The sequence below is a fragment of the Cetorhinus maximus genome, chromosome 21 (assembly GCF_964194155.1).
Source record: "Cetorhinus maximus chromosome 21, sCetMax3.hap1.1, whole genome shotgun sequence".
Lineage (NCBI taxonomy): Eukaryota > Metazoa > Chordata > Chondrichthyes > Lamniformes > Cetorhinidae > Cetorhinus > Cetorhinus maximus.
In genome coordinates, this window is record NC_135899.1 from 80,990,320 (window position 1) to 81,013,812 (window position 23,493).

The window sequence follows — 23,493 nt, forward strand, 5'->3', positions numbered from 1 at the left end:
TCACCTAGGATGTAACCACTGGTCCAGGTCTAGCGAATCTGTATTAAATATTAAATCAAGAAATGGGAAGGGGAGAGGGCAAGACAAACATCTCAATTCACAGTATCTAGTTGGCCAACAACCTAGAACATTTCTTGGGCACCCCTTTTGAAAATAGGCTTTGTGAAGCTATTCCATGTAACACCCATTTTAATTGGTTTTACATTCATCACAGATTCACAGCTGCTCTATTATCATTTTAAAATTGTGACCAGATTCTTTATTTTTGCCCTCCCCTTAAAAAAGTCTAAACTAGTGCCCAGGTTATGAGAAAAGTCAGACGCTGGAAGTCCGTGTATGTTCTGCTTTTGCATGAAAATACATGCATGAAAATGCAGGCTTGAATCTGTGGTTGCTTCACTGGCTTATCCACTTAATCAAATCTCCAATCTCAGCTACAGTAAAAGTAAGCAATCCATTTGCAATTTATCATTTTCTCCCATTTTAAAAAATGTAAATTTCTAAGTGTGTAAAAAAAATCAAATTTGATGCGTGTGTGTAGGTTTTTTTGCCTGTCTGTCTTGACTAGGCTGCAAATTGAACCTTTCTATCGAAATCTGCAGTATTATCTTGACTACCTCTTAGGATTCTCCATCCATATAGACAACATGCATTCTCTTGAAAATTGTGCAATTCCGGCACTGGCATAATGAGGCTCGGACAAAAAAATACATGGAAAACTAATCCCAAAACGTGAACTGTTACTTTTAACTCTGAGCTGGATCAAATGTGACATTCCTCAAATGACCACTTTGAAAGTACATGCCACAACTTCAGGGGCAGAATCTCCGGGGCCCGCTCGCCGACATGTAAAAGGACACGGGGTGACGTCAGGCATGTGGCCCAACGTCACCCCGTGTCATTTAGATTTTCAGTTCGCCGGGCGCGCAGCCGAATCGGCTGCATGCCCGCCAAACTGTCAAAGGCCTATTAAGGCCATTAGAAAAGTAATTAACATGATTAATGGACCTGCCCATCCAACCTTAAGGTTGGCGGGCATCCCGGGAGCCCAGGCGAGCTTCTGAAAAAACATGAAGCCTCATCCACAGGCGGGATGAGGTTTCATGAGGGTATTAAAATTTTTATAAAATGTTTAAATAAAAGAAATTGACATGTCCCAGCTCATGCGAGTGGACACGTCAGTAATTTTTTTCCCCTTCTTTATTGAAATTTTCAAACCTGAGCCAATCTCCCTGAGGCAGCATTTTGCCTGCATGCACAGGGCTTCCTGGCGGACGTCATGCTGGGCAGGGCCTTAGTTGGCCTGCCGACGTAAAATGGCGGCGCACCCCCAATCGGGGGCGCCGAGTGGGAACATGCCCGCTTGCGCCCGCTCCTGCACAACCCCCCATGACGGGGGGGGAAGATCCTGCCCCAGGTGTCTGTGGTACCGTGGCTGTTCAGTCACATAGAGACTTTGTCAACCCTGGCGGTCACTGTTCTGTGTTATCCACGCACTGTGTTGTCTGAAGTGGTCCCTCAAGCCATATCACAGTAAAGTGTTCCCACTGGTGTAAGGATCAAGAACCAAAGGATACAGATTTAAGGTAATTAGCAAAAGAAGGAACAGCAACATGAGGGAAATCTTTTTAACGCAGCGAGTGGTTAGGATCTAGAACGGAGTTCCTGTGAGTGCGGTGGAAGCAGGTTCAATCGAAGCACTCAAAAGGAAATTGGATCACAATATGAAAAGGAAAAACATGGAGGGCTACAGGGAAAAGGCAGGGGAGTTGCACCTCCTGCTGAGGGCCAGCATGGACATGATGGGCTGAATGGCCTTCTTCTGTGATGTAACCATTCTATGCTTTCTCATGGTACAAATAGTCAAAATGCACCAAATCATGCAGCAGCTCATGCACTATGCTCCATCAGTAACTGTCATAATGATGTCGTTTAAAATAAATATTTCAGAGGGAAATGGGTGACTAACCTGAAGTGCAGGGGCTCCAGTTACTACAACTCTCCACATCTGGCCCTCCTCAAATTATAATCGGCTCTTGTCCTCTTGGCCTTTCTTGTGCAGCACGGGGAAATCCACAAAGGAGGAAAACAAAATAAGTCTTATTTAAATTTGAAGACTAGTCCACTACCAGAAGGACTTGGGTCCACAAACCTACTGCATTCTCCCCATACCAATTGGAGATTTCTTACAAACCTGACCAAACTTAAATTAGCAGGCTAATGTAAACTGTGTCAATTTCATGAGATTTGAAAGCTGAAATTTATCGGAATGTCTCTGCAGGAGATACTGCAATCTCAGAAACCAATGTTTGGTGAATATGGTGCACAGTAGTTAGTCTTAACATGATGACAGGAAAAACAAGCATTCCACTTTGAAGTTAAACCAATCAGCAGTAATCTTGCAAATTCATTTGTCTGTATGAATACTGTATTGCTACAGTAACCTGTTGCGTGACAACTATATCATATATGTTAACTTACTGAATTTCTTTTTAGCCTCAGATTTTATCTCGTATAACCTTCATTTTGTTCACCTTTGATGACAATTTTCTTAAATTCAATAGGACAAGAATTGATTTCAAGTATACACAGACACACACAACTTATCATTAATCATATTCCCTAAACAAGCTACAATGTCATAAATTTGTCATTAACCATTTGCTTCCGACTGTTCAAACAGTTTCACAAACTTTGGTCTGTGGTTTTCGTATTACAGTTTGCAAAAGGCTGAAGGTCATTACTCCTAAAGGTGTTTGAATGGAGTGAGTGACTAAGAGGTGACCAAGCAAAGAACTCAAATGAACCATCTCATACAGTACCAAAGGATAGTGGAGGGAATCTAACAATGGGGGATCCAACATGAAGCCAATGTGGATTTTGAGAAGTATTTGACGGACTCTCCACCATTCAAGTAGGCCATAGATAACACATAAATTAAGTGATAACAGATCTACTCCTTGAAGTTTGAAAGCTGCCAAATTACTGCACTTTAGGTATCTTCATCAATGGCATTGTGTTGTTGTTAACTTGGTTTTCTTTATTATGGGGATAATCCACAAATCAAACAAGCACAGAACAGTGGTGCAGAATTTATTCATGTTTATTTAATACTTCTGTAAAAAGCAGTAGAAATAAAAAATCTCATTACAAAAGGATGCCAGATTTCCGGTCACATATTACATTCCATTGCATCCCTTTGTAAATTTTAGGATAAGCAATTCACAGGATAGCATCAATGTTTGTAGGAGGTTCCCTGCAGAGAAAACCCTATAATCAACTGTAGCTCCCTACCACTACACCTCCTGACCTTGGACCTACCTGGTTTATGTGGCTTAGCTATTCACTGAATAAACTCACGGAGCCACCGAGGGAGACCATCTGGCAGTTTCTTAATTAAAAAAAATAAATTTAAGCTTCCTTGAGTGAGTTGTTTATAATGTCATAAACGGCTTTGGGTTGCATATAGCCGCCACATGACTCACTGCTTACTTTCAGAGTTCCAGCACCCAGAGATGACACAGAATGACATTGGAGGCAAAATCTAGGGTTCTTGCATTGAGCCAAGGACTGAAAACAAATAATTTTTTGGGTACCACACTCCCAGTGGGTCATAAAATTTTCATGAGGAAATCTTAACACTCAACTTCAGAAGCTACATGATGTTCAGCAATTCTCTATCATCTCATGCCATTTTTGGCATTTTCAAGACATTCATCATATGTGGAATGCTGTATTGTGAATTAAGAATAAAATCATTGATCATGTTTTTAAAAATTTATTCACGGGATGTGGGCGTCGCTTGCTGGAGCCAGCACTTATTGCCGATCTCTAGTTCCCCTTGAGAAGGTGGTGGTGAGCTGCCTTCTTGAACCGCTGCAGTTCATGTGGTGTAGGTACACCCACAGTGCTGTTAGGAAGGGAGTTCCAGGATTTTGACCCAGCAACAGTGAAGGACGGTGATATATTTCCAAGTCAGGATGGTGAGTGACTTGGAGGGGAACCTCCAGATGGTGGTGTTCCCAATTATCTGCTGCCCTTGTCCTTCTAGATGGTAATGGTCATGGGTTTGGAAGGTGCTAAGGAGCCTTGGAGAATTCCTGCAGTGCATCTTGTGGATGGTAGGCACTGCTGCTACCATGTGTCGGTCGTGTAGGGAGTGAATGTTTGTGCACGTGGTGCCAATCAAGTGGGCTGCTTTGTCCTGGACGGTGTCAAGCTTCTTCAGTGTTGTGGGAGCTGTACTTATCCAGGCAAGTGGGGAGTATTCCATCACACTCCTGACTGGTGTCTTGTAAATGGTGGACAGGTTTTGGGGAGTCAGAAGGTGAGTTACTCACTGCAGGATTCCTAGCCTCTGACTTGCTCTTGTAGCCACAGTATTTATATGGCTAGTCCAGTTCAGCTTCTGGTCAATGGTAACCCCCAGGATGTTGATAGTGGGGGAATTTAGTGATGGTAATGCCATTGAACATCAAAGGGCGATGGTTAGATTCTCTCTTGTTGGAGATGGTCATTGCCTGGCACTTGTGTGGCGCAAATGTTACTACCATTTGTCAGCCCAAGCCTGGATACTGTCCAGATCTTGCTACATTTGGACATGGACTGATTCGGTATCTGAGGAATCACAAATGGTGCTGAACATTGCGCAATCATCAACAAACATCCCCACTTCTGACCTTATGATGGAAAGAAGGTCATTGACGAAGCAGCTGAAGATGGTTGGGCCGAGGACACTACCCTGAGGAACTCCTCCAGTGATGTCCTGGAGCTGAGATAACTGACCTCCAATAACCACAATCATCTTCCTTTGTGCTAGGTATGATTCCAACCAGTGGAGAGTTCTTCCCCCGATTCCCGTTGACTCCAGTTTTACTAGAGTTCCTTGATGCCGCACTCGGTCAAATGCGACCTCAATGTCAAGGGAGTTCAGCTCTTTTGTCCATGTTTGAACCAAGGCTGTAATGAGGTCAGGAGCTGAGTGGCCTTGACGGAACCCAAACTAGGCATCAGTGAGCAGGTTATTGCTAAACAAGTGCCATTTGATAGCACTGTTGATGACCACTTCCATCACTTTACTGATGATCGAGAGCAGCCCGATGGGACGGTAATTGGCCAGGTTGGATTTGTCCTGCTTTTTGTGTACATGGAATACTTGGGCAATTTTGCATAGCCTGGTATATGCCAGTGTTGTAGCTGTACTGGAACAGCTTGGCTAGGGGCGCGGCAAGTTCTGGAGCACAAGTCTTTAGTACTATTGCCGGAATATTGACAAGGCCCCTAGCCTTTGCTGTATCCTTCAGCTGTTTCTTGATATCACGTGCAGTGAATCGAATTAACTGAAGACTAGCATCAGTGATGCTGGGGACCTCCAGAGGAGGCCGAGATCCTACTCGGCACTTCTGGTTGAAGATTGTAGCAAATGCTTCAGTCTTATCTTTTGCACTGATGTGCTGGGCTCCCCCATTATTGAGGATGGGGATATTTGTGGATCCTCCTCCTCTAGTGAGTTGTTTAATTGTCCACCACCATTCACGGCTGGATGTGGCAGGACACACTAGAGTTCTCACTAGAGTGACGGAGATTGAGGGGCGACTTGATAGAAGTTTACAAAATTATGAGTGGCATGGACAGAGTAAATAGTCAGAAGCTTTTTCCCAGGGTGGAAGAGTCAATTACTAGGGGACGTAGATTTAAGGTGAGAGGAGAAAACTATAGAGGAGATGTGCGGGGCAAGTTTTTTACGCAGAGGGTAATGAGTTTCTGGAATTCGCTGCCAGAGGAGGTGGTGGAAGCAGGTACGATAGTGGTGTTTAAGAGGCAGCTTGACAAATACATGAATAGGATGGGAATAGAGGGGTACGGACCCCGGAAGTGCAAAATGTTTTAGTTGACGGGTAATATGATCGGCGCAGGCTTGGAGGGCTGAAGGGCCTGTTCCTGTGCTGTACTTTTCTTTGTTCTTTGTTCTTTGACAGCAGAGTTTAGATCTGATCTGTTGGTTGTGGGATCGCTTAGCACTGTCTATCACTTGCTGCTTATGCTGTTTGGAACGCAAGCAGTCCTGTGTTATAGCTTCACTAGGTGACACCTCATTTTTACGTATGACTGATGCTGCTCCTGGCATGCCCTCCTGCACTCTTCATTGATTAAACTTGTGATGTATGAGAATTGGCTACATGTATGGGGCCATCTTGTAAGTATTAACACATGACAGTGTTCCCCAAATATACGCAGAACATACAGCATAGAAACAGGCATTCTACTTTGTAAGTCCGTTTATGCTCCACTCAAGCCTCCTTCCCACCTTGCTCATCTCCCATTATTCCCTTTTCCCTCTTATACTTATCTAGTTTCCACTTAAATGCATCTTTTTTATTGACCTCAATAACGAGTTCCACATTCTAACCACTTTCTAGGTAAAGGAGTTTCTTCTGAATTCCCTATTTGATTTCTTGGTGACTATCTCAAATTGATGGCGTCTAATTTTGCTCTTCTCCACAAGCGGAAACATTCTTTCTGCGTCTACGCTTTCAAACCTTTCATAATTTTAAAGGCCTCTATTGGATCACGCCTCAGACTTTTCTTTTCAAGAGAAAAGGGATCCAGCCCATTCATCCTTTCCCGATAGCTATAACCTTGCAGTTCTGGTATCAGCTTTGTAAAATCTTTGCACCTTCTCCTGTAAGTATTAACACATGACAGTGTTCCCCAAGTATACGCAGAACATACAGCATAGAAACAGGCCATTCTACCTAGTAAGTCTGTTTATGCTCCACTCAAGCCTCCTTCCTCTTTATAATATTGGAACCAGAACTGTATAGAGTACACCACTGTGGTCTAATCAAGGTATAACATATGTTTAACATAACTTCTCCACTTTTCAATTCTATCCCTCTAGAAGTAAAGCCAAATGTTTGGTTTGCTTTCTTTTAGGCCAAGACTGATGTGATGAAACTGAGATTATATTGAAGATTAATTTTCCATTTGATTGTCTGTACAGAGTAAGCTGTAACACTGAGACATGACTCCTAAAGACAGCAACCTGACCTCATTCCAAACTAATTTAATTACCACTGAATTACAATAGAAAAAGCTTCTAAGAGTAATTTGAATCTGTGAGGTTCCACAATGTTTTGTTACTGGGATCTACCATATCTAACAAAATGTAGCAATAAAACAGCAAAAATTCTATTCTGTTTTTAAGGGAATAAAAGACTCAAGGAAAGGAACTGTAAAATTGCTAGTTTAACTGTAACCTTCTACCTCACTTTTACATGGAATTATTAATGTTCAAACTGAACCAAAAAAAACCCCAAAAAAATCCTTAACAAAACAAAAACAGAATTACCTGGAAAAACTCAGCAGGTCTGGCAGCATCGGCGGAGAAGAAAAGAGTTGACGTTTCGAGTCCTCACGACCCTTCAACAGAACTGCGTAATATTAGGAGAGGGGTGAAATATAAGCTGGTTTAAGGTTGGGGGGTGGGGGGGTGGTGGTGGTGGCTGGGGGGGGAGGGGAGAGAAGTTGGTGGGGGGGGTGTGGTTGTAGGGACAAGCAAGCAGTGATAGGAGCAGATAATCAAAAGATGTCACAGACAAAGGAACAAAGACGTGTAAAAGGTGGTGATATTATCTAAGAGAATGTGCTAATTAAGAATGGATGGCAGGACACTCAAGGTACAGCTCTGTGGGGGTGGGGTGGAAAGACTGACAGGGCATTACAGTTACAGATTTAAAAATAATGGAAATAGGTGGGAAAAGAAAAATCTATATAACTTATTGGAAAAAACAAAAGGGAGGGGGAAGAAACAGAAAGGGGGTGGGATGGAGGAGGGAGTTCAAGATCTAAAGTTGTTGAACTCAATATTCAGTCCGGAAGGCTGTAAAGTGCCTAGTCGGAAGATGAGGTGCTGTTCCTCCAGTTTGCGTTGAGCTTCACTGGAACAATGCAGCAAGCCAAGGACAGACATGTGGGCCAGACATGTCTGTCCTTGGCTTGCTGCATTGTTCCAGTGAAGCCCAACGCAAACTGGAGGAACAGCACCTCATCTTCCGACTAGGCACTTTACAGCCTTCCGGACTGAATATTGAATTCAACAACTTTAGATCTTGAACTCCCTCCTCCATCCCCGCCCCCTTTCCCTTTCTTCCCCCTCCCTTTTGTTTTTTTCCAATAATTCATATAGATTTTTCTTTTCCCACCTATTTCCATTATTTTTAAATCTATACCTGTAATGCCCTGTCAGTCTTTCCACCCCACCCCCACTAGAGTTGTACCTTGAGTGTCCTGCCATCCATTCTTAATTAGCACATTCTCTTAGATAATATCACCACCTTCAACACCTCTTTGTTCCTTTGTCTGTGACATCTTTTGATTATCTGCTCCTATCACTGCTTGCTTGTCCCTACAACCACCCCCACCCCCCCAACTTCTCCCCCACTCCCCCAAACCAGCTTATATTTTACCCCTCTCCTAATATTACTCAGTTCTGTTGAAGGGTCGTAAGGACTCGAAACGTCAACTCTTTTCTTCTCCACCGATGCTGCCAGACCTGCTGAGTTTTTCCAGGTAATTCTGTTTTTGTTTTGTTTTGGATTTCCAGCTTCCGCAGTAGTTTCTTGTTTTAAAAAAAATCCTTATCCTAAATATAAGCTGAATGTTCCAGAATGGTTCTATGATTGCACTAGAAACACCACAAAGTCCCTCTGAGAGACTTTAGTTTCGTAGAGGACTTGCTACTTTCACAAATGTTTGTCCATTTTAACTGTCAGTTTCCTCTCAGAAGCTCCTAAAGTTAATGTTTAAATGCCTCGTATTTATTCCATAACAGAATAGGATTGTGCAATTATTAATTTAAAATACTGGAATGATATTTTTTGTGTAATTAACTCCCAGAAAAATAACCCGAATATATAATTTTATGAATGGCTTGTTTCATTATTGCACAGATACTCTGCCTCCCATGATTATCTGTTACTGGTGACCGCAGCTGTAATTCTCAATAGTGTAAATAAGCCTAATTTACTGAACTGTAATATAAACCATTTAAAATGGATGTTTGTGTATGGTATAGGACAACAGATACTGAAGAAGGCAAAGTTTATCACAGTGTAGGTCATTAAATTGTGCAAAGGGCCTGAACTTAGACCAATATTTTGCTCAAAGACCAATGTCTGGAATGTTCAAACAATTCGTCTTCAAGATTAATGATGAGCTGAAGTTCTATGTCCACAATTACTCATGTTGTGTTCCTGATTTCAATTGTGTGGTAGAGTCAGCAGATGGCTGATGACCTAGGAACTAAATTAAAGAACAGGTCCTCAAGGGTTATAATCTCCGGATTACTACCCGAGCCACGTGCAAATTGGCATAGGGACGCGAGAATAAGGGAAGTAAACACGTGGCTAAAGGAGTGGTGCGGGAAAGAGGGGTTCCATTTCGTGGGGCAATGGCATCAGTATTGGAACAGGAGGGATCTGTACCATTGGGATGGTCTCCACCTGAACCAATCTGGGACCAGTGTTCTAGCGAAAAGGGTAAATAGGGTGGTCAACAGGATTTTAAACTAGAAAGTTGGGGGGAGGGAAGGGTAAAACTCCAAGAAGTATGACTAATGGGAAACAAAGCAGCAGGTTAGTGTGTGGAGGGGTGGATTCAACTTCATGGAAAATTATGAAAAAACTGAAAAGAAAGGAGAGCCCAGGAGAGGCTTTTAAAGTCTCCAGAACACAAAATAGGACAGAGTGTTTGGAAAGGGCTAGGAATCTAACTTCAAGCGCATCAGATAAAGGGATGACAATGAGAAAGAGGACGGGAAATACAGGACTGAAGGTGTTGTATCTGAATGTACGCAGTATACGAAATAAGGTAAATGAGCTTGTGGCGCATATTGAAATTGGCAGGTATGATGTGGTGGGCATTACGGAGACATGGGGATCAGGACTGGGAGCTAAATATCCAAGGATATACATCCTAGCGAAAAGATAGGCAGGTAGGCAGAGGGGGTGGGGTTGCTTTGTTAGTAAGACATGAAATTAAATCGATAGCAAGAAATGATGTAGGGTCAGATGATGTAGAATCTGTGTGGGTAGAGTTGAGGAACCTCAAAGGTAAAAAAAAACCATAATGGGAGTTACGTACAGGCCTCCAAACAGTAGTCAGGATGTGGGGCACAAGATACACCAGGAGATAGAAAAGGTGTGTAAGAAAGGCATGGTTACAGTGATCATGGGGGATTTCAATATGCAGGTAGACTGGGAAAATCAGGTTGGTAGTGGATCCCAAGAAAAGGAATTTGTGGAATGTCTACGAGATGGCTTTTTGGAGCAGCTGGTGGTGGAGCCCACTAGGGAACAGGGAATTCTAGATTTAGTGATGTGTAATGAGGCAGATTTGATAAGGGAGCTTAAGGTGAAGGAACCCTTAGGAGGAATTGACCATAATATGATAGAATTTACCCTGCAATTTGAGAGGAAAAAGCTGGAATCAGATGTAACGGAATTACAGTTGAATAAAGGCAACTACAGAGGCATGAGGGAAGAGCTGGCCAGAATTGACTGGGAGATAAGCCTAGCAGGAAAGACAGTGGAACAGCAATGGCAGGAGTTTCTGGGAGTAATTTGGGAGACACAGCAAAAATTCATCCCTAGGCAGAAGGAGCATACTAAAGGGAGGACGAGGCAACCATGGCTGACAAGGGAAGTCAGGGACAGCATAAAAGCTAAAGAGAATGCTTACAATGCGGCGAAGAGCAGTGGGAAACCAGGGGATTGGGAAGCCTACAAAGACCAACAGAGGACAACTAAAAAAGAAATAAGGAGGGAGAAGATTAAATATGAGAGTAAACTAGCCAGTAATATAAAAGAAAATTGCAAGAGTTTTTTTAGATATATAAAAGGTAAGAGAGAGGCAAAAGTGCACATTGGACTGCTGGAAAATGACGCTGGAGAAGTAGTAATGGGGAACAAAGAAATGGCGGAGGAACTGAATAGGTACTTTGCGTCAGTCTTCACAGTGGAAGACACGAGTAACATCCCCAAAGTTCAAGAGAGTCAGGGGGCAGAGGTGAGTATGGTGGCCATTACCAAGGAGAAGGTGCTAGGAAAACTGAAAGATCTGAAGGTGGATAAATCACCTAGACCAGATGGATTACACCCCAGAGTTCTGAAGGAGATAGCTGAAGAGATAGTGGAGGCGTTATTGGTGATCTTTCAGGAATCACTGGAGTCAGGGAGGGTCCCAGAGGACTGGAAAATTGCTAATGTAACCCCCCTGTTTAAGAAGGGAGTGAGGCAAAAGACGGGAAATTACAGGCCGATTAGCCTGACCTCGGTCGTTGGTAAGATTTTAGAGTCCCTTATTAAGGATGAGATTTCAGAATACTTGGAAGTGCATGGTAAAATCAGGGAAAGACAGCATTGTTTCATCAAGGGGAGGTCATGCCTGACAAATCTGTTAGAATTCTTTGAGGAGGTAATGAGTAGGTTAGACAAAGGAGAGCCAATGGATGTTATCTACTTGGACTTCCAGAAGGCCTTTGACAAGGTGCTGCACAGGAGGCTGCTCAGTAAGATAAGAGCCCATGGTGTTAGAGGCAAGGTATTATCATGGATAGAAGATTGGCTGTCTGGCAGGAGGCAGAGAGTGGGGATAAGGGGGTCCTTCTCATGATGGCGGCCGGTGACTAGTGGAGTTCCGCAGGGGTCAGTGTTGGGACCACAACTTTTCACTTTATACATTAATGATCTAGATGAAGGAACTGAGGGCATCCTGGCTAAGTTTACAGATGATACAAAGATAGGTGGAGGGACAGGTAGTATTGAGGAGGCGGGGAGGCTGCAGAAGGATTTGGACAGGTTAGGAGAATGGGCAAAGAAGTGGCAGATGGAATACAACGTGGGGAAGTGTGAGGTCATGCACTTTGGTAGGAAGAATAGATACATGGACTATTATCTAAATGGGGAGAGAATTCAGAAATCTGGAGTGCAAAGGGACTTGGGAGTCCTAGTCCAGGATTCTCTTAAGATTAACTTGCAGGTTGAGTCGGTAGTTAGGAAGGCAAATGCAATGTTGGCATTTATTTCGAGAGGACTAGAATATAAAAGCAGGGATGTGCTGCTGAGGCTTTATAAGGCTCTGGTCAGACCACATTTAGAATATTGTGAGCAATTTTGGGCCCCGTATCTCAGGAAGGACGTGCTGGCCCTGGAGAGGGTCCAGAGGAGGTTCACGAGAATGATCCCAGGAATGAAAGGCTTAACATATGAGGAACGTTTGAGGACTCTGGGTCTATACTCGATGGAGTTTAGAAGGATGAGGGGGGATCTGATTGAAACTTACAGAATACTGAAAGGCCTGGATAGAGTGGACGTGGGGAAGATGTTTCCATTAGTAGGAGAGACTAGGACCCGAGGGCACAGCCTCAGAGTAAAGGGAAGTCCTTTTAGAACAGAGATAGGGAGAAACTTCTTTAGCCAGAGAGTGGTGAATCTATGGAATTCATTGCTACAGGAGGCAGTGGAGGCCAGGTCATTGAGTGTATTTAAGACCGAGGTAGATAGGTTCTTGATTGGTAAGGGGATCAAAGGTTACGGAGAGAAGGCGGGAGAATGGGGTTGAGAAACTTATCAGCCATGATTGAATAGCGGAGCAGACTCGATGGGCCGATTGGCCTAATTTCTGCTCCTATGTCTTATGGTCTTATGGCCATTTTGCTTGTGCTATTTATATAGGGATTGCCCACTCCTAGCAGCACTCCCTTGCTTTTTTTCTCACTTGAACATGAGGAGAAGGAACAACACTGAATGTTGGGAAAATAGGAATAGGAGCAGGCCATTCATCCCTTCATGCCCATTCCACCATTCACAATTAGATCATGGCTGATCTGTACCTCAACTCCATTTATCAGCCTTTGCTCCATACTCTTACCAAGGGAGAATTTTATGAAGGCAATAGGGGTCTCAGCTGCTGGCTGGAGAGCTGGTGAGAGACCCACGCTACCTCTTCTGGGATCTTCTTATCATGTCCACGGACAGTCTATACATGGCCCAGCCAGAACTGGACACATTTTTGCGCCTTGTTGTTGAATTCGGCAAGATCTGCAACAGTGCAGAGTTCTTCTAGCGATAGGCATTGCAGGAGATGTTGCATAGTCTGTGGCTCAGTTCCACATTCACAAGTTGTCGAATGGCCCATTGATAGTACATGCCAATCAAGCAGTTGAGAGGTCACTGGCAGATCTTCACACATGATCAGAATCTTAGGGAGGGAATCCAACCCACTGAGAGCTGCTGGCCAATCAGAGGCCAGCAGCTCTTTTGCTCTCAGCGCCACCAGTGAGGCGGTGGCCGTTGCTGGAACGGCACTCACCAGAGGCCCAGGATTGCAGAGTAAGTGATGGCAAGAGGAGTTTCAGGGAGTGGGGTCATTGTGGCGATGGGGACAGAGCAGGTAACTCTCAGCAGGGTGCCCCTACCCACTGCCGGGTCCCTCAATCAGGGATTGAGTGCCTTTGAACGCAGGATGCCCCATCCCGGGAGCCTGCAAGCAGCCAGCACAGATTTGCACGGCGTGCTCCCCGTGTAGTGACAGGCCTGCCTGGCGTGGCAGGAAGAGGCACTTAATTAGGCATTAATCTCTCATTAAGGGCCTCAGCTGGCGATGGTGCCATCCACAGGCCTTCCCACCATGAACTTAACTCAGGTGGAGGAGGGAAGCCCGACTAAATGTCTTCCCCACCCCCAAACTCGCCATAAAATACCGCCCCTGGAGTAATATTGCTGAATTTTATGCCAAGGCAGTTGCGTTGCCGGGAACGAAAGAGGGTCCCAAGACTGAGCAGGTGGACGGCGAGATCGCTGAGGTGATTTTACCATTAATTAAGAGGTCGCTGTCAGGAACACTGTCCAATTGAGGATGACAGCACTGCCTCTCAGAGCTTTCATCCCAATCAGCTGAAGATGGTTTAGCCAAGGACACCACCAGTCCCCGCTGATAGTAATTACCAGTTCTAACTAGTTACCTTATTAACTAAACGTGCAGGTGACACTAGCAAGCAACTTGTTGATCACTAACACCGTGAAATAAACAAGTTAAGGTTAATGTTAAGCTAAATGCAAAAGTTAACTACATTTTAGAAAGAGATCAACACTTAAAAATTCCCTCATTCAACAAATTCCCTCTAGAAGTAGTACTCAGCAGAGATTGTGTGTTAGAAAAGCCTCATTTATAAATCACAGTCTCACCACATTTTCATTATTGTAATAAACTCTATTCTCTCTTTTAATTCCAGAAAAATTGTCACTACTGAGCAAGCAATTTCTTAGATGATGGCAGATAAAAATTGCTGTAATGTGTATGGAGAGGCTACACCACTATTAGTCCCTCAAAATGTAAAATATTTTCAGAGACAATCATGTTTTTGAAATTGGATTTAATCTAAGATTTGTCAGGGAAGTTCCTTGTTCCAATATATAACTGACCTTTTGTTTTCCATTAGAAATGATGACCATTCGTAATAACAATATAACTATATGTCAGGCTGATTCTGATTCAGGTCAAGATACTGATTACACCTTTCTTGAAAGTGAGTTTCAAATCAGATTCATCCCATTTACGTTGCAGGGTGGAATTTTTTCTTTATTTTTTCCATGGGGTGTGAATGTCGCTGGCAAGGCCAGCATTTGTTACCCATCCCTAACTGCCCTTGAGATGGTGGTGGACCATCTTCTTGAACCGCTGTAGTCCGTCTGGTGTAGATACACCCACAGTATTCCTTTTTGACTTTTCTTTCGCCGTTTGGTACAACTGAGTGGCTTGCTGGGCTACTTCAGAGAGCAGTTATGAGTCAACCAGATTGCTGAGGATCTGCCAGGTCGGATAAGAACAACAGATTTCCTTCTGTAAAGGACATTAGGGAACCAGATGGGTTGTTACAGCAATCCGGTAGTTTCACAACCCCCATTACTGAGACTAGCTTTTAATTCCAGATTTATTCATTAATTGAATTTAAATTACACCACCTGCCGTGGTGGTGGGATTTGAACCCGCGTCCCCAGATCATTAGTCAGAGCCTCTGGATTACTAGTCCAGTAACATTACCACTATGTCACCATCCTCCTTTATTCATGAACTTTATTTGTTTAACATGGGGTTGCCTTATGATGTCAGATCTAAGAGACAGCCTCTGGATTTCATAAACTGAAGGTTTTTGTACTAAGGATTCTGTTCTCTTCAGTTGTATATTTTGGGAAAGTTGTTCCTGCTATTGTGCCCTAAAGCAAACGGATATAATCAAATCAGCTCAACTGCTTGCAGTCAAAAATACAAATGCAGTTCTGAGCTGCAGGGTAAACAAAACCAAAAAACATTGGCAAGGGGTTCTGTGCTGTGCCATCCTATGGTTCCCACTTCCGGTCACTATCCAGTGATATTGCTGCATGGTGCACTATGTGGATGGCTGGTGAGGACATTATTGGTCTCCAACATGATTGAATAGCTTGTAGACTTACACATGAAAATAGGTTATTTGGCCAAAGTACCAGAAGACTATTCATACCCATCGAACTGCATCCTAGTTAAAATTAGCATCATGTGGAGGGAGATTGATGGCTTAACTTGTATTTCTTAGAATCAGAGACTTTTGGATAAATAAACTTCTTGTTAGTGATTATTTTTTAGCATCCTCATTTTTACTCCTTTGCAGGAAGACCCATCCGTCAGAAATGGCCTGTAAGTGAATTAAAACAATGTTATTTTTTCCATTGCCTCCTATCCTCTAACCTGCCCCAAGATAGAGCCACTTGCCCTTTGTGAAGTTAGCTGCAGTTACAGCACCTAATCACAAGGGACACTCACAGATGGGCTGGATGTTGGAATTTTTTTTAAGCGTATTGCATTTTAGATGTGATGTTTGCAGATCATGGTCAGGCATCCCCTGTACTTTGTGCAATATTTTCACTGTGGCGACCTTGGCTATTTTCATGAATATACCCATACATTAAAGTTCATCAAGAATGAAACTGCTTTGGTATTTTACTAAACCGTAAATGAACCATCTATTAACAGTGTCCCAATGAAGCATGGCTTTGATTAAGGGGTTCCACAGCAAACTGTGATATCAGTTATATCCAAATTTATTCAGTACAATATTGTAGCAAGTAACTCGTGGATTTCCTATTTTCCTGTGATATTGCACCGCTGCTGGTGCTTTTAGCAGCTGTTGGAGGTGTAAGTTAAACATTTGCTGAGTGTTCTGTTTTTAGATTTTCTAAAAACAATTCCATTATAAATTGCTGTGCAATTACTTAAAAGTCAGAAAATCTCAAACCACAAACATCTTCAGTGTAATGCACCATGCTTCATCAGTCTCTCAATACCAATTCATAATTTCTATCAATCAGTTTGCAGTTTTATGAGACTCGTAGACCAAAATTTACCACAAAAACAATTATTTTAAGTTCTGTGAGTTTTTTGTGTTTCCATTGTAATGAAACAGCACAGAACTTTTCTGCAAGGGTTAAGTTTAAGAATTAAGGTTTGGACTGCGTTTCAGATAATGAAATACATATTTATTTAGTGGTAAACTTACTAACAAGTTCAAACTGGGTTCCTTATGTACCTATTGAAATACATGTAATTTTACTAGAACGTAGTTCCTAAAATCATCTGCATACAAGGAAGGGTTTATATGCAGTAAGTAGGTCAGTTCATTTTCTGATGCTGCACTAGATTGTTCACAACCTTGACATCCTATTCGACACTGATCTGATCTGACCTCATATCCTCTTCATCACCAAGACATTCTACTTTCACTCCATAACATTGCTTGTCTCTTCCACCTAACTCAACCCATCTGCTGCTGAACCCCTTAGCCATGCTTTTGTTACCTTTAGACTTAACTATTCCAAAGCTCTCCTGGCCAGCCTCCCATCTTACGTCTTTCATAAATTTGAACTCATCCAAAACTCTTTAGCCCATATTCGGACTTGCACCAAGACCTATCACCTCTGTGCTTGCTGACTAATGTGCACTGTTTCCCAATCCAGCAGCCCCTCAATTTTTAAAGCTCTCATTGTTCTGTTCAAATCCCTCTTTTTGTATCTTTGTAGCCTCCTCCAGCCCTACTAGCCTCTGACAACTCTGCATTTCTCCAATTCTAGCCTTGTGCATCTTTGGTTTCCTTTGCCCCTCCATTGGTGGCCGTGGCCTCAGCTGTCTATGAGTGAAGCTCTGAAATCCCCTCCTTAAACCTCCCAGTTTCTCTCTCTCCTCCTTTAAAATACTCATTAAATCCTACCTCTTTAACCAAGCTTATGGTTACCTGTCCTAATATCTCCATATGTAGCCCAAGGTCAAATTTTATCTCATAACACTCCTGTGAAGTGGCTTATTATGTTGAAGGTGTTATATAAATGCAAGTTGTTATTGTTAAAATGCCAGGTCTAACATTCATACTTCATGCTGCACATAATGATTTTATTTATTTTTTTCATTCTGAGGTACGGGTCCTAAACATGATACTGCTTCCCAAGATCATTCTAGTTCAGGTCTATAGCCAAATATAAGATGTTGAGAAAGTCTTGCTTTTCTTTTATGCTAAGGGGAAACCATTTTGCCTCCACTGAAATTTTCACACAGGAGATTGTGGGATTAACCCAGATCTTCTCATTCCATTGATGCAGGTCCCTTCTGATTTTTAGCCATTTCCTTTGGTCAATTTTGCTGAATATGACAGCACCTGCCTAGAGAAAGTTACTTCAGGAAAGCTGAGTGGACATCAGTAATCAAAATACTTAATTTTTTTCTCATGTTTCGTTGGTTAAAGTAGGCTTTATGTTGGCGAGTTCCTCAGCTTATTTAATCATTAACATCTGTTGTCCCGCAGTTCTTTAATAACACGTTTAAAATTTGCCCAATCTCACGCTGAAGAGATTAAAGACTGTGGCCTGAACCTTCCGAAGATCAGCAATCACCATCGGTCAGGTCGAGAGGGAGTCGAGGGGTAGTCGGATAGTGATATCAGGTAGGGGTGAAGTTGGGTGGGGGGGGGAGAGCGTCGGGTGGTGAGGCTAGTCAGGTTGGGTCCAGGGGAGTCGGAGCATCAGTGTGGGAGTCTGGGGTCGGTGGGGGAGTCAGGTGGTGAAGTCGGGTCAGGTCGGGTCAGGAGTGAGTGAGGGGATCAGTTGTATAGTTACCCAGGAGTTACACTAGGATTTTTCTGTCTAACATTTCCTGGATAACTATCCAGGTAAGTAATTCGGAACCATATGAAGTCTGCAAATCTAACGCAGAGTTGGAGGCTTTTTCAGAGGGTCCCAGGGAGCAGGGAAATTGCCCATCAAACTTCCTGGGAAATTCCAAAGGAGTCATTTTGTTGGGACTTCCGAGGGGTCCTGTAGCACTTTTTGGGTGGTACGTCCAGTCTCTGACTATCTGGAGACAGGAAGATATGGGTCTGCATTTTCGATCTGATGTAAAGTGTAAATCTAATGCTATTGTCGGTGCAGACTCGATGGGCCGAAGGGCCTCTTCTGCACTGTGATTTATTATTAAAAAAAGATCAAATCACATCTGCATTTTACAGAGGACAATAACAAAATGGAATTTGGTAAGTAGGCTATGTGTTTAATAATTTGCGATTCGCATATATCAGAAAATATTAAGGTCACCTATATACAAAGGCCACCAATAACTAGCCTGTGGAAGAATAAAATACATGTATATTGAACTTACAACAGAGTGTCCTTGAGCAGTCACGCAACCAGCACATAAACTAACAGACTAGTTGCGTCTAGTAATAAAAAAGATTCTTGGTGGTCTGTAATACTAGGTTGGTTCTCCGGTTGGGGAAGTTGGTTGCTATACGTTTTAATTGGGTTGGTCGTAGCATGTGTTATAGGGTGTGGTGCATGTGTTGCTTTGCGGATTTGCGGCACCCAGATTATCAATGGTGTCTCTACTGGATTAGGTGGTGCCCCAATTATTCCCCAAATGATGCGCACTGGCCCCAGCGAAGCCCACTGGCGGGGAGAGAAAGTTTACCCCGCCGGGGACCGGCCTTTTCCTTATGGTTATGAACCCCCGTATGATGATGAAGATACTATTCCTCACTGGTGTTAATCTAAAAGATTAACAAGGAGGGATTGTGGAAGAATAAAATACATGTATAATGAAATTACTACAGAGTGTCCTTGAGCAGTCACGCAACCAGCACATAAACTAATAGACTAGTCGCGCTATCAGCTACCTTCCCAGGCTAATGGGCGCCAGATGTCAGATATGGTTGTAAACTAAGAAAGAACTATTGTGTGCATGCCCATGTCACCATACCATGTTAATAATTAGTGAGGGTTAAGCAACCATTGAAACTGCCTAATCTCTAACCATTAAAACTGCCTAATCTCTAACCATTGAAACTGCCTAATCTCTAACCATTGAAACTGCCTAATCTCTAACCATTGAAACTGCCTAATCTCTGTCACGTACTTTTTTGCTATAACTATGTGTGTACTCTGATGCTTCTCAGAGTGCCGGATCGCTCCATTGTATGCAACCGGGCTCTCCGTGATATCACGATTTAATAAAGACTTCCAAGACAAACCTCCCGGGTCCGAGTGTTCACTCCGTTTTCCGCGACAAATTGGCGACGAAGGTGGGATCCTACTGAAGTCCAGTAGCCTCTTAAGTTGGAGAGGTAATTGAAATCCTGGACCGTCGGATCTCCGAAAAAGAAGCCTCGCGGAGAAAGGGAGGAACAACTCTCCTAAGTTAGGGAGAGTACGAACTGCATCCTAGCTGAATGGGGGATTGCAGTGAATTAGCGTCCCAGCTGAAAGGGGGACTGCCAGTAAAAGGGTAGCTACCAACCAAAGAGACTTAAGAGACCCAAAGAATCGGAGGACTTGTTAAGGAACTCTTAAACACCGGTGAGCGCATAGGTAGGGAAAACGCACTGCGCTGTTAATTGTGTTTCCTTTATAGATATAATAGGGAGTCGTAGCAGCAGAGTGGCATCTGCCGCCTCCCCGGTTCCACGGGGTTCCAAAAACAAACCAAAGCCAGAGCCCTAATCAGGAACTTTGAAGATGGGCAAGAAAATGGAAAAAAGTATGAAAATGGTAACCAGGGCTCGACAAAAGGTGGAAAGGACCCTACCTTGTGCTGCTAACAACTCGGACGGCCTTGAAGGTTAAAGGGAAGGAAGACTGGGTCCACGCCATCCGCTGTAAAAAATATTGTCCGGCAATAATATAGCAGCTGTTACCAAGTGATCTAACTTATATTATGTATTGGATACTGCTCCTTGTTATATTCAATGGGGTATACCCAAGGGACCCTCACCCAAACACCTTTTTGTCTCTATGCCGCACCTACGCTAGACAGGTAGGACAGGGTGCCTGTTGGATATGCGCCCAGACTCCCCAACATGGGGGTGAGACGGGTCATTGGCGTGCTGTTCCTCTAAATGACACTGAGTACGCTGACGTTCGAACTTTTAATATTGTAACACCGCAGCACAATATGTTTAGGGGTTGGTTCCGTCGCTCTCCACCTGCCAATGGGTGGAACTATACAGAACATGGGATTAGAATCAGACCTCCGCAAGAGCCGGTAAACGCCACCTGTTGGTGTTCCAACCTTACACTCAGCACTTACGATCTGGGACGAAGCTCCTGTCATATTACGGTATCATACCTCTTTGGCCTATCTATCCGAAAGCCCGCCGGTACTAGTAGTACCGAACATCCACCAAACCCCCTCATTGGTACATACTGGATTTGTGGAGATAAAGCTTACCCCTGGTTGCCTAGGATGCCTCAACTATCCTCTTTCTTTAATGTGCCTGTAGGAAATTCGAAAAAGAATGGAACCACTCCCACCTGGAGTGGCTGTTGCTACCTAGCATACTTGAATCCCAACTTCGCCATATAGGTAAATCAGATATTCACCCGCATCGGCATCTACATCGCCGTGGCATCTCGGAATCTGGACGATTCTGGATGATTGCTTTGCCCCCTTATGGAACTGCTCGTAATTCCCGTGAAATTATCAACCTGGCAGCTGCGCTTGAAAAAGTCGCTAATTCAACGGCTGATGCTCTGGTTGAGACACAGAAGCAGATTTCAGCTAGTATCACTGAAATGATAGCACTACGCCTAACCGCATTACAAAACAGGATGGCCCTTGACTTCCTTCTATCTGAAAAAGGCGGCACTTGTGCTATGATAGGCTCAGAGTGCTGCACTTATGTACCCGATGTCTCTGAAAATATTACTGACTTGGGACAGCATGTCATGGACAAAGTACAAGAAATAAAAAAGGTTGGGGAAAGTTTGAGTAATTTTTATAAAAAAGATTCTTGGTGGTCTGTAATACTAGGTTGGTTCTCCGGTTGGGGAAGTTGGTTGCTATACGTTTTAATTGGGTTGGTCGTAGCATGTGTCATAGGGTGTTGTGCATGTGTTGCTTTGCGGATTTGCTGCTCCCAGATTATCAATGGTGTCTCTACTGGATTAGGTGGTGCCCCAATTATTCCCCAAATGATGCGCACTGGCCCCAGCGAAGCCCACTGGCGGGGAGAGAAAGTTTACCCCGCCGGGGACCGGCCTTTTCCTTATGGTTATGAACCCCCGTATGATGATGAAGATACTATTCCTCACTGGTGTTAATCTAAAAGATTAACAAGGAGGGATTGTGGAAGAATAAAATACATGTATAATGAAATTACTACAGAGTGTCCTTGAGCAGTCACGCAACCAGCACATAAACTAATAGACTAGTCGCGCTATCAGCTACCTTCCCAGGCTAATGGGCGCCAGATGTCAGATATGGTTGTAAACTAAGAAAGAACTATTGTGTGCATGCCCATGTCACCATACCATGTTAATAATTAGTGAGGGTTAAGCAACCATTGAAACTGCCTAATCTCTAACCATTAAAACTGCCTAATCTCTAACCATTGAAACTGCCTAATCTCTAACCATTGAAACTGCCTAATCTCTAACCATTGAAACTGCCTAATCTCTGTCACGTACTTTTTTGCTATAACTATGTGTGTACTCTGATGCTTCTCAGAGTGCCGGATCGCTCCATTGTATGCAACTGGGCTCTCCGTGATATCACGATTTAATAAAGACTTCCAAGACATGCCTCCTGGGTCCGAGTGTGCACTCCGTTTTCCACAACATAGCCCAATGATACATTAAAATATCACATTTCAATCTGCAATGGGATGCCACCTAATAAGGCCTACCTAAAATGGGCTGTTACGCATCGGTTTAATTGCACAGTGTCAGCAGTGTGTACCATCTACAAGATGCATTGCAGGAATTCACCAAGGCTCCTTTGACAGCACCTTCCAAACCCACGACCACTACCACCTAGAAGGACAAGAGCAACAGATAGATGGGAACACCACCATCTGCAAGTTCCCCTCCAAGTCACTCACCATCCTGACTTGGAAATATATCGTCATTCCTTCACTGTCGTTGGGTCAAAATCCTAGAATTCCCTTCCTAATAGCACAGTGGGTGTACCTACACCACAGGGACTGCAGTGCTTCAAGAAGGCAGCTCACCACCATCTTCTCAAGGGCAACTAGGGATGGGCAATAAATGCTGGCCTAACCAGTGATGCCCACATCCCATGGATGAATTAAAAAAATTAGCTAAGCTCTATTTTTTCCCCATATACTGCAATCTGGTTTTACATGTATTTTCAGAAAAGGTACTGTGTACTTTGAAATCCATCACCATGTTACTCAAAATTACTTTATAATTTATGCACTGTATAATGAGAAACTAACATATTGCACTATCTGGCCTTTTACACTATCCCCAGATTGTGCCCTGCATTATTTGCTATCACAATCACAGTCCAACTTTCTTGGTTTGTGAGCCATACCTGATCATACCGGAAGATACAAATCTGAACCATTAAATTTAGCTGTGAAGACAGATGGAAACAGAAACATATACCAAAAGTTTGCAATAATACTGAAATATGCAAATCTGTGGTATAACCTAGATCAGAAAATATGAGCACAATTCCAAAAATTGTGTATGGTATGAAACCAGAATTGTTTAAGAATCTGGATGCTTAATCCTGGAGTTCTAATAACTTACAAAATTGAGAGGAATATAAGGCCAGCTGGTCCATCAAGCCTGCCCTGCAGTCATAATGGCTGGATCATCACAACTGAATACTTCCTTACTCTACTCCATCCATCCCCCCACTACCCACTCCCCACCCCCACTCTGATCCCCTGCAGCCATGTAATCTCCAGAGAGAGGCAAAAAAAAGAGACACAACACTTCAATTGTTTACCCTGTAAGCATCTAAGCTACTTCTGCTCCAGTTAAAAAAACATTAACACTTTTAAAAGTAGAGAAGAAATGCAGAAAAGCCAAAGATAAACATTCTCAAGCAAGGTATGAATGCCACTATCTGTATTCTGGATTTTAATCGCGAATGATATACAAGATGTTCCAA

The 23,493-nt window shown here is 43.2% G+C and overlaps 1 protein-coding gene across 11 annotated transcripts in view; it reads right to left on the reverse strand.

The window, feature by feature from the left end:
* The window catches only part of LOC144696064 (homeobox-containing protein 1-like), an 89,198-nt gene that overhangs the window by 59,860 nt on the left and 5,845 nt on the right, over positions 1-23,493 (reverse strand). For 9 of the 11 annotated variants that reach the window (XR_013580067.1, XR_013580066.1, XM_078567276.1 and 6 more), the window contains exon 2: positions 1,970-2,053. The exons of 1 other annotated variant lie outside the window; for it this stretch is intronic. The gene's annotated coding sequence lies outside the window, so the exon portion shown is untranslated. The remainder of the gene's footprint in view (positions 1-1,969; positions 2,054-23,493) is intronic. One more of the 11 variants, XM_078567274.1, reaches the window with a different exon arrangement.